We start from the raw sequence: 13,850 nt of genomic DNA, 5'->3' as shown, positions 1-13,850 counted from the left end.
AGATAAAGCATCCAGAGAAACATGACATAGTTTTCTTTAGTATATTTTTGCCGTTATGGTACTATATGGCTCATTTTTCATTTTTCACTGTCATTTTCACTTGATTAGGGAAAATTAGCTCAAGTCCAACCCCCCTTCTCTCCCTGGATTTTGGCAAACTTACGCAACTGAATTTTGGTTTCAGATGGGTCACTTATAAACAGACTGTACAGCTATTAAATTCGTATCTCTCTCGGGACGTCATTAAAGGGAGGGGGATTTGTCCCCTAAATCCCCCCCTCTCCCCTCATATATGTCATTATATTGTCTATCTTCTCCATAATAATCCATATTCTCCTGTTTTACCACTTTTACGTCCTTATGAAATTTTAAATGAATCCAATCTTTTTTGTGTTTTTTTATTGTTCCTCCTGCATATCATGCCACAGGATTTGGAGGGGGATATTGTTTTGTTAAGGTTTTAGTTAACATGTGATATTAAATAAACAAATATATAAAATGAAAAATTTGAAATATATAGAAAAATTTCAAATATAAAATGATAAAATGAAATATATAGAATGAAAAAAGTTTTTTATTTTTTCTAAAAAGTAGAGTTATGAGTCAAACTTTAGCGTAAAGAGCGAGGTGTTGAGGAGGTGACAACCCCTTTCATAAACGGAATAATTTCTGTTCGTTTTAAGTTTTAATTTCGCTCCTTACTTGCAGTTAAAAAACTTGTTTTTTTATATTTAATTTTACAATAAAGCTATTACAGTTAAGTAGGAAGATCCAATATAACAAAAACAGTAAACAAATTGGAGTAATTCCTGCAATTTTAGGATCAATACTGGGTTATACAAAATAATGCTGTTTTATTTATGAATGGGACTGTAAAGACCAGAGTGGAAAACTATATGTGTTCGAAAAGCAGATTTAAAGATATAATTTTTCTCCAGGATAAAAAATTAAAATTTTGGAATTAATGCACCTTGATCGCATGTGCCATATAGACAAGAGCGATGATTATTTTTTTACTTATAAGACAAGAATTTCCAAAAAAGTTGTAAAGTTTGAAATAATGTCGTTTTTAGTTTTTTGCACGATTTATTTCCATTATGATAAGTATTTATTTATATATGTGTTGGTGAAAGATTTATTAGGTGTTCTCCCAAAGAATTGAAAGTTGACACATTACCAAAGATCGTCCTTTTGGGCCTACTATCCAGGGCCAAACAAGAAGCTAGTCGTCCTTAAATTGGCCGAGAGGTTATAAGGAAAAATATTATGGAAATTAGAAAGTACTTCTAGCTACGACAGCCAAGAAGTGAAGTTAGGTTAATCCAAATGAAACAGCATTTACTTAAAAATATGCAGAATAATTGCTGCAAAAACATTTTGTATGTAGAGCCGCAATGATTTATCCCAATTTTAAAGGTACAATTAGGTAAAAAGGTACAAAGGTAAAAATTAAAGGTCTGATAGCCACGACACCCAAGAAGTGAAGTTAGGTCTTTCCAAATGAAACAATATCTATTTCATAATATCCAGAATAATTGCTGCTAAAACATTTTTTATGTAGACCCGCAATGCTTTAACCCCAACCCCCTCCACTAATGTGTGATAGTTTCCAGGTATTATCGCAATGCGTCTCTGATGTGAATTCCTTTACCTATAAATTGAATCTACCGTGGCGAAACAAAAACTGGAAAAACAAGTTACGGGTGGGAAAATACATTGAGAATATATATAATTCGGGGTATATATTTGTGCATCAGGGGGGGGGGGAGGTAAAGTATACGAGGATGCATGCAAAGTGTGCTACAATGATTCTGCCAAATATGAAGTAAGCATTGTTTTCTAACTTCCCGCTGTCCAAATACTTTACTTTCCCCTCTAATGTACAAATATATATCCCAAATTATATCAGTCCAATGTGTTATGTCACCCATTACTTGTTTTCCACTGAGCGTAAGCTAATTGTCTATTAAAACTGACAAATGAAACCGGTTTGTTCTCGGGTATTAGACAGTGTAATTCTTGAGTGTTGTTTGCTCTAACAGATAAGTACCGAAAGTGATAAAGAGTCAATATGGTAATTAAAAGGACATTAACCTAGTCTCTGTAGGTACCAAATTACTTAGTAATATGATATCTTTTTGACTGAGAGGTGCTGTTGACAAAGTTTTAAGAGGAGAACAGTGCGGGTTTAGGAAAGGTAGAGGATGTGTCGACCGAATGTTCACTCTTATGGAGGCCTTAGACGGCCAATCATTTTGATCAAAAGCTTTCATCAATCGATTGACTCTAGCATGAGTCTAGGAACCTGTTTGACGTTTGAGTCAAGTGTTGACTGTGATTGATAGAAAGTTTGAATGACTCAATCATTTTGATCAAAAGCAGTGTGTTACATTAGCTTTGGTCAAGATTGAAGGGTTGATTGAAGGGTCGAATAAAGATTAAGTAAAGCACACGTCAGTCTATTGACGGAAACTTGATCAAAATGATTGACCTTCTAGGGCTTCCTTTAGGTTAATTACTGAGGAGTGTCTGAGTCAATAAACACGTTTGCTCCTCAGTTTGATGGATTATGAGCAAGCGTTCAATTCTGTAGATAGAAGAGCTTAGGGAAGGTCTTATCCTTGTATGGTATACCAGACAAATATATTAAGAGTATTAGTGCTAGTGCGAGAATAACATTGTTGCGGTCAAGATAGGAAAGGAGGTTAACAGAAGGTTTTGTATTAAATCAGGAGTTAGTGAAATCCTATCCTACCCCATTTAATATGGATCATTTGGATGAACTTAGTCTTGAGGAGAACAGTAAAGGCAGTGGGATAACATAGAATCAAATGGGGAAGAAAAACTTTTTTGGACTTAGATTATGCTGATGATTTCCGGCAAATTTTTTTCGCTGAAGGGAGGATTTTGGAGTGATCGGAAAAATTGTTATAACTTAGCCTGTCAGCTAAAAGTTTGCTAAGGGTGGGTCTATCTTAAGTAAAATATTTTACGGGGGATTTTTCATGAAATTTGAGCCAGATTTAACGGCATTATTTTCAAAGATCAGAAAGTAACTTAAAAAAAATATTTTTTTCAACTGAAAGTAAAGCCACATTAAAATTCGAGACGAACATATATTATTCCGTTTAGAAGGGGTTACCTTCCTCCTCAATACCTTCTTCATTTTGAATGTTTGTCCCAATTTTTTAAGAATGAATCCTAAAACACAAGGCCAGTTTTATTAGAATATTCAGCTTTTTTAAAAGTTATAAAAATTTTAGCTTGAAGAGAAAAGGCACTGAGCTAGGGGAGGGGGGTAACCCCTTCATATACGGAATAATTTCTGTTCGTTTTGAGTTTTATTGTTGCTCCTTAACTTCAGTTGAAAAAAATCCTGTTTTGTTCATTTAATTAGATATTGAATTCAAGTGTGATGAAATATTAAATGTGTGGAGCAATGCCAGGGGCGGGGGGGTGTGTGGGGTTGGGGGATGACTTAATTTATTGAGTGCACTTTACTATAACTGTACTTTACTGGAGCCCCCACTGAGCTGTAAACGTCCATTTATGTATATTTTGTGAACCAGTAAAACATAACTGTTTACAGCATTTTTGTGCTTTTTCAGTAATGGAAAAGAGTCTCTCTGTACCTAGAAAATAATTCAAATTTCAAAGAAGAAGAACAGCGTCTGTTGAAAAAGTCAAAATGGAGAACAGTGATGATGGGAGCATGTTATTAGGAGAGGAGAAGAGACTCGCTGACACCCAATGCAATACAAATAGTCTATGGCGATGGAAAATATAAGGTAGTTGACACAAATCGGGAACAGTTTTTATGGCACTTGTTATTTCGGTTATTTCAGAAAAATTAGAAAAAATAAGGTATTTTTAACTTATGAATGAGTTATTGGATCTTAATGAAATTTGACATTAAGAAGGATATCGTGTCTCAGAGCTCTTATTTTAAATCCCGACCGGATCTGGTAACATTGGGGGGAGTTGGACGGGGAAACCCAAAATCTTGGAAAACGCTTAGAGTGGAGGGATCGGGATGCAACTTGGTGGGAAAATAAGCACAAGTCCTAGATTAATGATTGAAATAACCAGAACGGACCGCTCTCTTTGGGGGAGCTGAGGGGGAGGGTTAATTCTGAAAAATTAGAAAAAATGAGGTATTTTTAACTGACGGAGTGATTGGATCTTAATGAAATTTCGTATTTAGAAGGACATCGTAACTCAGATGTCTTATTTTAAATCCCAACTGGATCCAATGTCATTGGGGGGAGTTTGGGGGGGAGACTGGAAATCTTGGAAAACTCTTAGAGTGGAGAGATCAGGATGAAAGTTGTTGGGAAGAATAAGCACAAGTTCAAGATTCGTGACTGACATAATTGGACCGGATCTGCTCTCTTTGGGGGGGGGGGTAATTTGGAAAAATTAGAAAAATGAGGTATTTGTAACTTACCAATTGGTGATCAGATCTTAATGAAATTTGATATTTAGAAGGATCTTGTGCTTCAGGGCTCTTATTTTAAATCCCGACCAGAACCGGTGACATTGGGGGGAGCTGGAGGGGGAAACCGAAAATCTTAGAAAACGTGAAAATTTAGGTATCTTTATCTTACGAATGGGTGATCGGATTTTAATGAAACTTGATATATAGTAAGATCTTATGTCTCAAATGCTCCATTTTCAATTCGAATCGGAACCGGGGTTTGGAGGGGGGAAACAGAAATCTTGGAAACCGAAAATCTTGGAAAATCGCTTAGATTGGAGAGAACTGTATGAAACCTGATGCGAAGAATACTCACAAGTTCTAGATACGTGATTTACATAATTGGAACGGGAACATAATTGGACGATGAAAATTGGTAGGCGTGTCAGGGATAGGCACAAAATGACTTGATAACAATCGTTTCCCTGATTATACTATCGGGGATGCTGGAGGGAGAGGAAAAATTGAAAAAAATTAGGTTTTTTTAACTTACGAATGGGTGATCGGATCTTAATGAAATTTGATATTTAGAAGGACCTCGTTCCTTAGAGCTCTTATTTTAAATCCCGACCCTATCCGGTGATATTGGGGGAGTCGGAGGGGGAAACAGGAAATCTTGGAAAACGGTTAGGGAGGAGAGATCGGGATGAAACTTGGTGGGAAGAATAAGTGAAGTCATAGATACATGATTGACATACCCCAACTGAATCTGCTCTCTTTGGGGGAGTTGGGGTTGTGTTAATTCGAAAAAATTAGAAAAATGAGGTAAATTTAACTTATGAATGGGTGATCAGATCTTAATGAAATTTGATATTTAGAAGGACCCTGTGAAGGAGCTCTTAATTTAAATCCCGACCAGATCTGGTGACATTAAGGGAGTTGGAGGGGGAAGCCGGAAATCTAAGAAAAACCCTTAGAGTGGAGAGATCGGGATGAAACTTGGTGGGTAGAATAAGCAAATGTCGTAGATACCTGATTGACATAACAGGGCTGGATCCGATTACTTTAAGGGAGTAAGGGGGGGGGGGGTCCAGTGCTTTGGCGACTTCGGTGCTTTTGGACGTTCTAGGACGATGAAAATTGTTAGGCGTGTCAGTAACCTGCACAAATTGACTTGATAAAGTCGTTTTCCCCGATTCGACCATCTGGGGGCTGAAGGGAGAGGAGAAATTAGAAAAAATGAGGTATTTTTAACTTATAAGTGGGTAATCGGATCTTAATGAAATTTGATATTTCAAAGGACCTCATGTCTCAGAGCTTTCATTTTAAATCCCGACCGGCATTAAGCCTCTGATTTTCCTTTTAAATCAATCTATTGATTCTTAGAATTTTGTTAGAGCTCATACCATATGAGCTCTTGGCTCTTCCGACCTCGTCACAAGTGCCATATGAGCTCTTACTATTGTTTTATCATTATTATTATAACTAGAGGCTTATTGAGTGTCTTAGATCTAAACAGGGGTATGATCTTTTTCGGTAATTTGATAGAAAGCTGAAACTTAATGAGACGTACCTAGCTGGTAATTTTATCCATTTTTATTTTTTCATATTATTATGAGCAACAGCTGGTATCATTCTCTGCTATTTGCTCTCAAAAGAAGTTCCACTATTTCCATTTGAACTAGACATTAGGGGGAGGCTACCTATTTTGGTGTGACAGGTGTAAGCCCTTGCAACTCCGAGAATCAATCTCAATTTAAGAGTTTTCTTATTTAAGAGAAACTTTAGCAGAGGTTTGATTATTTTTAAAAATAAATATTACAGTTCTATATGTAATTATAACTTGAATTGAAAGAAAACACATTTAAGGGCTTGCACAGACAGATTGTGGTAATACTTTTTAATTTTATGCCTAATGGAGGAAGTCCCAAAAATATTCATTAAATAAAATATAAAATTACTTGTGAAATGGTTGGTGCGAATTCACCCTTTGTTTTAAATCCGAAAAATAATGAAAAACAAAATCCCCATTTCTATGGATCGTCCTAAGAAACTTGTCAAAGACTATGGGAGAGTATGGTATCTATTCGGAAAATAACTTCTTCTAGATTTAGTTTGTCCTGATAACTTGAGCGTCTTAGATGAAGATGTTAGCAAAATGAATGATTATTTGAATTTTTGGGAGCTCGAGGAGCCAGTAGCCAACAGGTTTTAAAATTAACGGGAAGAAGGCCAGGTTTCCTGAACTTTGAAGAAGTGAAGATGAAGAGGTAATGTTTGGTATCGAGAAGGTAGGTTAAGTGGATAACTTCACTTACCTAGGTAGTGCTATTGCAAACACCAAAAACAAGAAGAACAATAGGGATTTTTTTTTTTTAAGACAGTGGGAAACAAATTAGAATGAATATTTCGGCCCTATGTCCGAGGGCCGTCCTCAGCAATACAAATAAGAAAAAACAACTTACAAGAGGATAAAATCAATAAAACTAAAATGAACAGTTTTTCAAAACAGTCCCAGCATCCTTACCTCAGCGAAGTTCAACCAGGACTCTTCGTCGTTATTTAGTGCTATTGACAAGACGGTAGACAGATTGAAGGCGATAGCAGTAGAATAGCCAAGGCTCAGAATGTTTTTCTATTATGTAGAAAAAAAAGTTAGGAATAATTGGAAGATAAGTCAGCAAATCAAAATCAGACTGTTAGCTGTGAAACGTGAGCTCTCGGAATCACGACGGAAGGTTTATTTGGACCATGAACAACGTGTTCCATATGGAACAAGATGCCTCCTAATTATTGGAATTTTTGCTCAAAAATGAATTTATTTGTAGAAAGCCTGTCTGATTCAGGTTTTGTGTGACGACATCGCTCTGATTTATTTACCTGTCCTTAGAAAAAAAAAACACTTTAAGGGTTCATCAATAACTTTTCTCCGTTGTGTCCGTTTGAGAAGGAAGTTTAAGAACAACCTGATTGGATGAAATGCAAGTTCGAAGATGTGTTTAGTACGTTTTCTTTTGGTATCCTTTGTTAATTGTTGATGTTTACGACAAACCATAAATTGATTCGACAATGAGCAAGAGATATTTATGCAACATGTACGCATAATTTTAATTCCTGAGGATAAATGCACGAGCTCCTTAGATAAAAGTATTAAGGTCATATTTATTTCTGAAAGTTGTTTGTTGGTTAGGGGTTTCCTCCTCGGAATGTTTAGAATGAGGTTGAAAAAAAACCTCATTCAAATGTTGGATAATTCTTTTTTTGGGGATGAATTTGGAGGCGCATTTGTTACTTAGATAGAAATTAGGCAACGCCTCTTTTACGCTCCTTCCAAATATAATAATCGTTTCAATCGCTAATAAACCCCTTCCCTAATATACATTGTCAAAACTGTCGTAACATTCGTCAGTTTCTCCTTAAAGTTTCTCTATTGTACGTAACTGTCTAAACTTCAAATGAATCAGCTAAATTCAGGTTCAGATTCGTTATAATGATAAAACAAATAACAAAAGGTCCAGAGCCCGGCTAATAAGACAAATTCGTAATGCACGGGATGGAAAAAACTTCTTTAAATAAATACAGCATTCATACTTCACTACAAGCAATTCATACAAGTGTAATTAAACATATTCTCCCGTCATTGCCCGGTCAATAACACCACCCGCTGGCACGTCCAGCGAAATAAACATAAAAAATAATAATAATAATATAAAAAAGCTATTAAAATAAAATAAAAGATACCAAGAACTCTGGAGAAGGCCTAGGTTCAGTAACATCAAAAACCAGATAAAATGGGAACAAACTTAACATCCCAAAAGCGATCCGCATTAACTAACAACGATTCACTTATCACATATAAATTTCAATATATCAACATAAATTTAAGTTATCGTTTAATTAATTAAAAATTTCAAAAAGTCCTCGATTTCAACTGTTTATTTTGGAAAGACTACGGGTATCTTTTGGAATGAATATGCCACTGTTTGAAATTATGACTTTAGGAAGTTTCCGGGATATTCTATACCGGACCGGACCAAGAAAATATATTTTTTTTAATTTTTGCGTCACTCAGTGTAAGCAATTCTGGTCTTAAATATTTAAAGCCATCCCCTATCGTGTCTGTAGCTCGTGCAATGCTTCTCAAGAGCTCAAGTATTGTATGCATATTTCTTCAATTGATAAACTACCGTATCAAGGCGTATTAGTTCAAGTATTAAATTGCTTTTTAACTTGGAAAAGATTTTCTTTCCGACACCATTTTATAACATGAGATAAGTCAATTTTTGTTCGCTTACTAACATAAAAAGAAGCTATGCAATGAAAAAGAAAAGGAATAAAATGTAAGTCACAAAAAGAATAACTTTTATACTAAAAGTTAAATTTATTGGGTATCTTAGATCTAAACAGGGATAGGATCTTTTTTCATAACGTGATTGAAAGAAGAAACTTAATTAGACATAGCTGGCTGGTAATTTTGTCTCTTTTTATATTTTATCATCTAATTATGAACATCTTTCTCTGTTATTTTGCATCAAAAGAAGCATCTTTGCGACATTGAATCCAAGCGTGTTAATCTATAAAATATATGGGGCAATGGCGGGGAAAGGAGGGGGGTTGTTAAACAGCTGAGTTTAGTGAGTACACGTTTGCATAAATGCCCTTTAGTGGAGCCCCCATTGAACTGTAAGTGTTTGTTGATTTATATTTAGTGACCCAGTAAAATGGTACTGTTTAATTACCAACAATTTTGTGCCCTTTCAGTTGAAAAAAAGAGTCCAAATTTCGAAGAAGAAGAACAGCATCTATTGAAAAAGTCGAAAATGGAGAACATGGATGAAGACAGTAAAACGGTACTGCTTAATTACCAACAATTTTGTGCCCTTTCGGTCGAGGAAAACAATCACCGTATATTGGGAAAGAGTCCGAATTTCAAAGATGAACGGCATCTGGTGAAAAAGTCGAAAATGGAGATCAGTGATGACGGCAGCATGTTTTTAGGAGAGAAGAAACTCACCAAAACCCTATGCGATGACATTGACGAAGTGGAATATGAGGTAGTTGACATAAGTCGGGAAAATAATTATTTTTAGTTTTTCGATAACTTGGGATTATTGGGTGTCTTCGATCCAAACAGGGGTATGATCTTTTTTGGTAACTTGATTGACAGCTGAAACTTAATTAGACGTACTCGGCTGGTAATTTTTTTTTAATTTACTATCTTAAATTGCGTAGGAGCTGGTATCTTTTCTTAGTGACTTTTTATGAATAAGGGAGTCAATATTGATCGATGAGACTAATTTCGGAGCTAATGAATTCCATTTCAGAGGGTAAAATATTTTTGGGAGATTTTAAATGGAAATCAAATTAAGTCAGATATAAGTTTCTTTTTAAGAATTTTTCTAGTGATGTTGAGACTATAAACTAGCTAATTAAAGTGGACTTGAGGTTCCTGGATCGCATTAGGCATGTAAGAAGCAGGATTTTTTCCTTCAGCATATCAGCAGCGAATCTTTCATATAGTTTTAAGGAGTGAGGGAGATGGGACGAAGGTTACCTTTTTTCTTAGCTTCTCGATTCTTCTTCAAATCTCTAATGGGGAAATAATGGGAACAAAAACGGAAATTTTATTAGCTGGTATTTAATTGGGTAAAGCTAAATGTTCGTCCAGTAGGTCTCTAAACTCCCTAAGACAGAAGAAGGTCCCAGAACATCCTTAAGACAGCTCTCATGCCCCCTTTTGCACAATAGGTTTGACTCTCTTTTCCTCTGGGGTCACTGAAACTCCCAGGCTTTTTGTTTTCGTTGCTTTAAATGTGTATTGCTGGGGGCTCGGTATTAAATCTCAGCTTCATCTTAATAGACTTATATATTCACCAATGTAGCCATTGATATGAACAATTTTTGCCCCGTAGTAACTTAAAAAAAAGTTTTGAAAATAACAGTGATAAATAAATGCTCGTTTTAAAAAAATCCAGGAGTAGTAAATTTATTTTTTTGCTTATACTTTATTCTAATAATAATAATAATAATAATCTTTATTCTTTCCCTTTATCACAATGCAATAACATGGGTATCGTCAAACAAAAAAAGAAAATAGAAAAACGCAAAAAGACGCAACATAAAGAACACACATGATGAGCTATCACTTCGATTTGAGGATATTGTCGTTGTAGTGCTTCACGAAGTATGGAACGAAGGAGTTTAAAAATCTTGTCGTTGAGTGTGTAGGCGGGCATTCTAACAGTTCTTTTCCCTTTTTAAAAGTTGCCACCCTCGTCTTGTGTGCGTGAGTCACTGAAGTAAACTGAGGCAGGATATCTCGGTGCGTTGGGGACTTCAGGATGTCAGCTCCAAACTTCATCAGTGTTTCGTGCCTCCTTTCATCCAGGGTTGGGAGCCTGAGTTCGCTCAAGCTTTCTTCGTAGTTTTTGTAATTTGATCCAAGAATTATTTTGCAGGCTCTTGTCTGAATTGTTTCAAGCTGACTTCTGTCTTTCTCTGTGAGCGATGGGTGCCAGACAGGACAGCCATACATGACTATGGGCATGACATAAGTTTTGTAGCACGAAAGAAGGAGTTGTTCTGTCATTCCAAACCTTTTGAGATTTGCAACGGATTTTAGAAGACCAGCTGCTTTTGCTGTGATCTGGTTGATGTGATCTCCGAACCTAAGATCGTCACTTAGTGTGATCCCGAGTATTTTAACTGATTTCTTTATTTGGAGAGGTGCAGGTTCGTCAATGCTCTTCTTCTTTAGGAAGTTGACACGCAACACACAGCTTTTCTCAAGACTTAGCTGGAGCTTCACTTGATCAGCTTGATCCCGAAGCTCTGCAACCAGGGGCTCGAGTTGGTCGTGTGTTTGTGGAAGGAATCGTAGTAGACTTATTGAACAGTCGTCTGCGAACTTGTACCTTTGTTTATGTTGTCTCATCAGTCGGTTGATTACAATGACAAATAAGATGGGACCTAGCTTGCTTCCTTGAGCTGCTCCACATGTGATGTCTTGGAAGTTGGATGCTTCTCCGTTTTCAAGTTGTACGCACTGCTGACGACCAGAAAGGAAACTTGCGATGATGCACAACAGAAACTGCGAGACCTCCACGGCACGGGCTTCATTGATAACAGTCTCGTGATCAAGGAGATCGAAAGCTTTCACGAAATCAGAAATTATTATATTAGCAAGGGCCTCCGAAATCTCTAGATGCTCTAGTAGATCATGAAGTAATCTGACCAGATAATGTGTTGTGCTGTGCCCTCGACGAAAACCGAACTGCATAGGGTCGATTTTATGTTCTACTTCTGCTAGCAGCCACTGTAGAATAAAGTCTTCAATGACTTTCGAGATGATGGGCGTCTTCGAAATCGGCCTAAGGTCTGACGGTGAGGTCGGTGATGTTTTTTTCGGAATAGGTGTGATATATGCCTTTTTAAACTTATCTGGAAAAACGCCTTCCAGTAGACACTGGTTATACATCATAGCCAATGGCGTGGCCAGGAAGGAGGAGCATGCGTGTATCAGCCTTATAGGAATTTCGCCGGGGTAAGAGGCTTTCCTAATATCTAGGTGTTCGAGTTTTTCTTGGACCTGGGAAACTGTGATGACAGGGATGGTTTCAATCGGACCATTCTGTGGTAAAGTATTGAGGGGAGGCTGTTGGCGGCAAATATTTGAGAAGTGGGCATTAATTATTTCTGCGGTTAAATTCTTTCCTTGCTCGTCCTTCAGAATGGATTTTGACTTCTGCTGTCCCATTAACTTCCGTACAGTTGTGTTGAACTTCCTTGGATCACTGGCTGACAACCAGATGTTTACCACAATAGTCTCAAAATTTATCTTTCTGAACAAACTGTTTAGGAGTTGCTGATACCCTCTTATATACTGATTAGTCACCAGAAAATGGTCAGTAACTGAAGTGGTTGCCATTGAATTTTTCCTGTTTTTGCTACTTGATAGATGAACATCAAGAAAAAAAGAAACATCAGAAGATCCACATGGAAAGCTAACTGGTCAGATTCTTTTGATATTACCCATGTACTTCCAGAAGATGATGAAACTACAGGCGCTTGTTGATTTCCGTCCTCGTTTTATATTTTTGTGAGATTGGTATAAATCTCGAGTGTGGTGTTGATTTTGTCAGTTATATCGCAAACAACAATTGGATCATGTCTCCATTGATCTTTTCTTTATATCAGGAAGGTTCCAAAAGATTCTTTTTTTTTCGCAAAAAAAATGACTGAATGACTGAAGACTGGAAAAGGAAGAACTATTTTCTCTAACCTGGTCTTTTATATATGTGTATGAAGAATCTCCATACGACAGTAAATGATTCTTCTAGATCTTCATGCTAAAAGTAACCTAGATAATTTCGTAAATTTCACAGAATAATTGAAATTTTGGTCACATATGCAGTGAACGTCATCAGTAGTATTATCACTACTAATACTTACTGCGTTAATCAGTATTACTACTAACGGCGGTCCCTCCATATGTACCCAAAATATCTAGTATTTTTTTGAAATTTATCACTGTCTATTCAAAGGATTTATTCCTATTAGAACTTTTTATTTAAAAAAAACAAAACAAAAAACTATTGATTCACTCGAATTTGGAATGGATATACTGGAAGAATCAAATAGGATAAGGGTCATTGCCATCTGTTATGTATACGAATATAGAGGGGAGGGAAATATAGGGGGTAAGCGAAGAGTAAAATATTAAACTGGAGAGTTTGAAATTCTACAATGTAGAAAATAGGTGGAACAATTTTATTTTAGGAAAAACTTTGCGAAATTGCAGATGGTTTCTTACGAAGGATTGTTGGAAATGCAGTTATAATTAATCGTGAAGTCGCCTTTGTTTCACAAAAAAGAAGAGGGGTTTTACAAAAAGTATTATGAAATCGAAAGGAATGTAAGGAAAGTGGAAAAAGCTTTAAAATATAAACCAAGGACAAATGGAGGCCTTTGATAAAATTACTGAAATTGCAGAAAATTAAACCACAATTCAAAACTGTCCAATATTCTCATTAGGCAATTAGCTGTATTAAGCATAATTGTACTATCTTAAGCAAACATGCGAGGAAGCATTAGAGATGATAATCAATGGATACAAAAAAATAAATAGGCCCTGGGTGCTGATAATGTGGTAAATGATTTTTCTAAATAAATTTAAGAAAAGGGGAAGCAAGTAGTAATTTTAATAAAACTTTAATTAAACCAAATCTATGAGAGGTATCAGTGCTATAGTGAAGAGCCATAAAGGTTCAGTGCATTATTGGTATTTTTTTTTGCCAGAGGAACTTCATATTGAAGAAAAGGTCGTTCAAGCTTTGGATGGGGCTCCTTCGATTTGAAATAAGAAGTTCTAGTGTCTTTTTTTAAGAGCCATAATTGATCGGAGGGCAACCAGTTTCCGGCACATTTTTTTCAA

The 13,850-nt window shown here is 36.2% G+C and overlaps 1 protein-coding gene across 14 annotated transcripts in view; it reads left to right on the top strand.

The window, feature by feature from the left end:
- LOC136042072 (uncharacterized) overlaps positions 1-13,850 on the top strand; it is a 522,356-nt gene that overhangs the window by 425,498 nt on the left and 83,008 nt on the right. For 11 of the 14 annotated variants that reach the window (XM_065726954.1, XM_065726953.1, XM_065726947.1 and 8 more), the window contains 2 exons: positions 3,609-3,788; positions 9,179-9,471. The gene's annotated coding sequence lies outside the window, so the exon portion shown is untranslated. Of the gene's footprint in view, positions 1-3,608; positions 3,789-6,525; positions 6,709-9,178; positions 9,472-13,850 lie in introns of all 14 variants that reach the window. The other 3 variants (XM_065726950.1, XM_065726955.1, XM_065726959.1) reach the window with 3 other exon arrangements.

The sequence above is a fragment of the Artemia franciscana genome, unplaced genomic scaffold, assembly GCF_032884065.1.
Source record: "Artemia franciscana unplaced genomic scaffold, ASM3288406v1 PGA_scaffold_60, whole genome shotgun sequence".
In the NCBI taxonomy this organism is placed as follows: domain Eukaryota; kingdom Metazoa; phylum Arthropoda; class Branchiopoda; order Anostraca; family Artemiidae; genus Artemia; species Artemia franciscana.
This window is presented reverse-complemented; position numbering and strand designations above follow the sequence as displayed.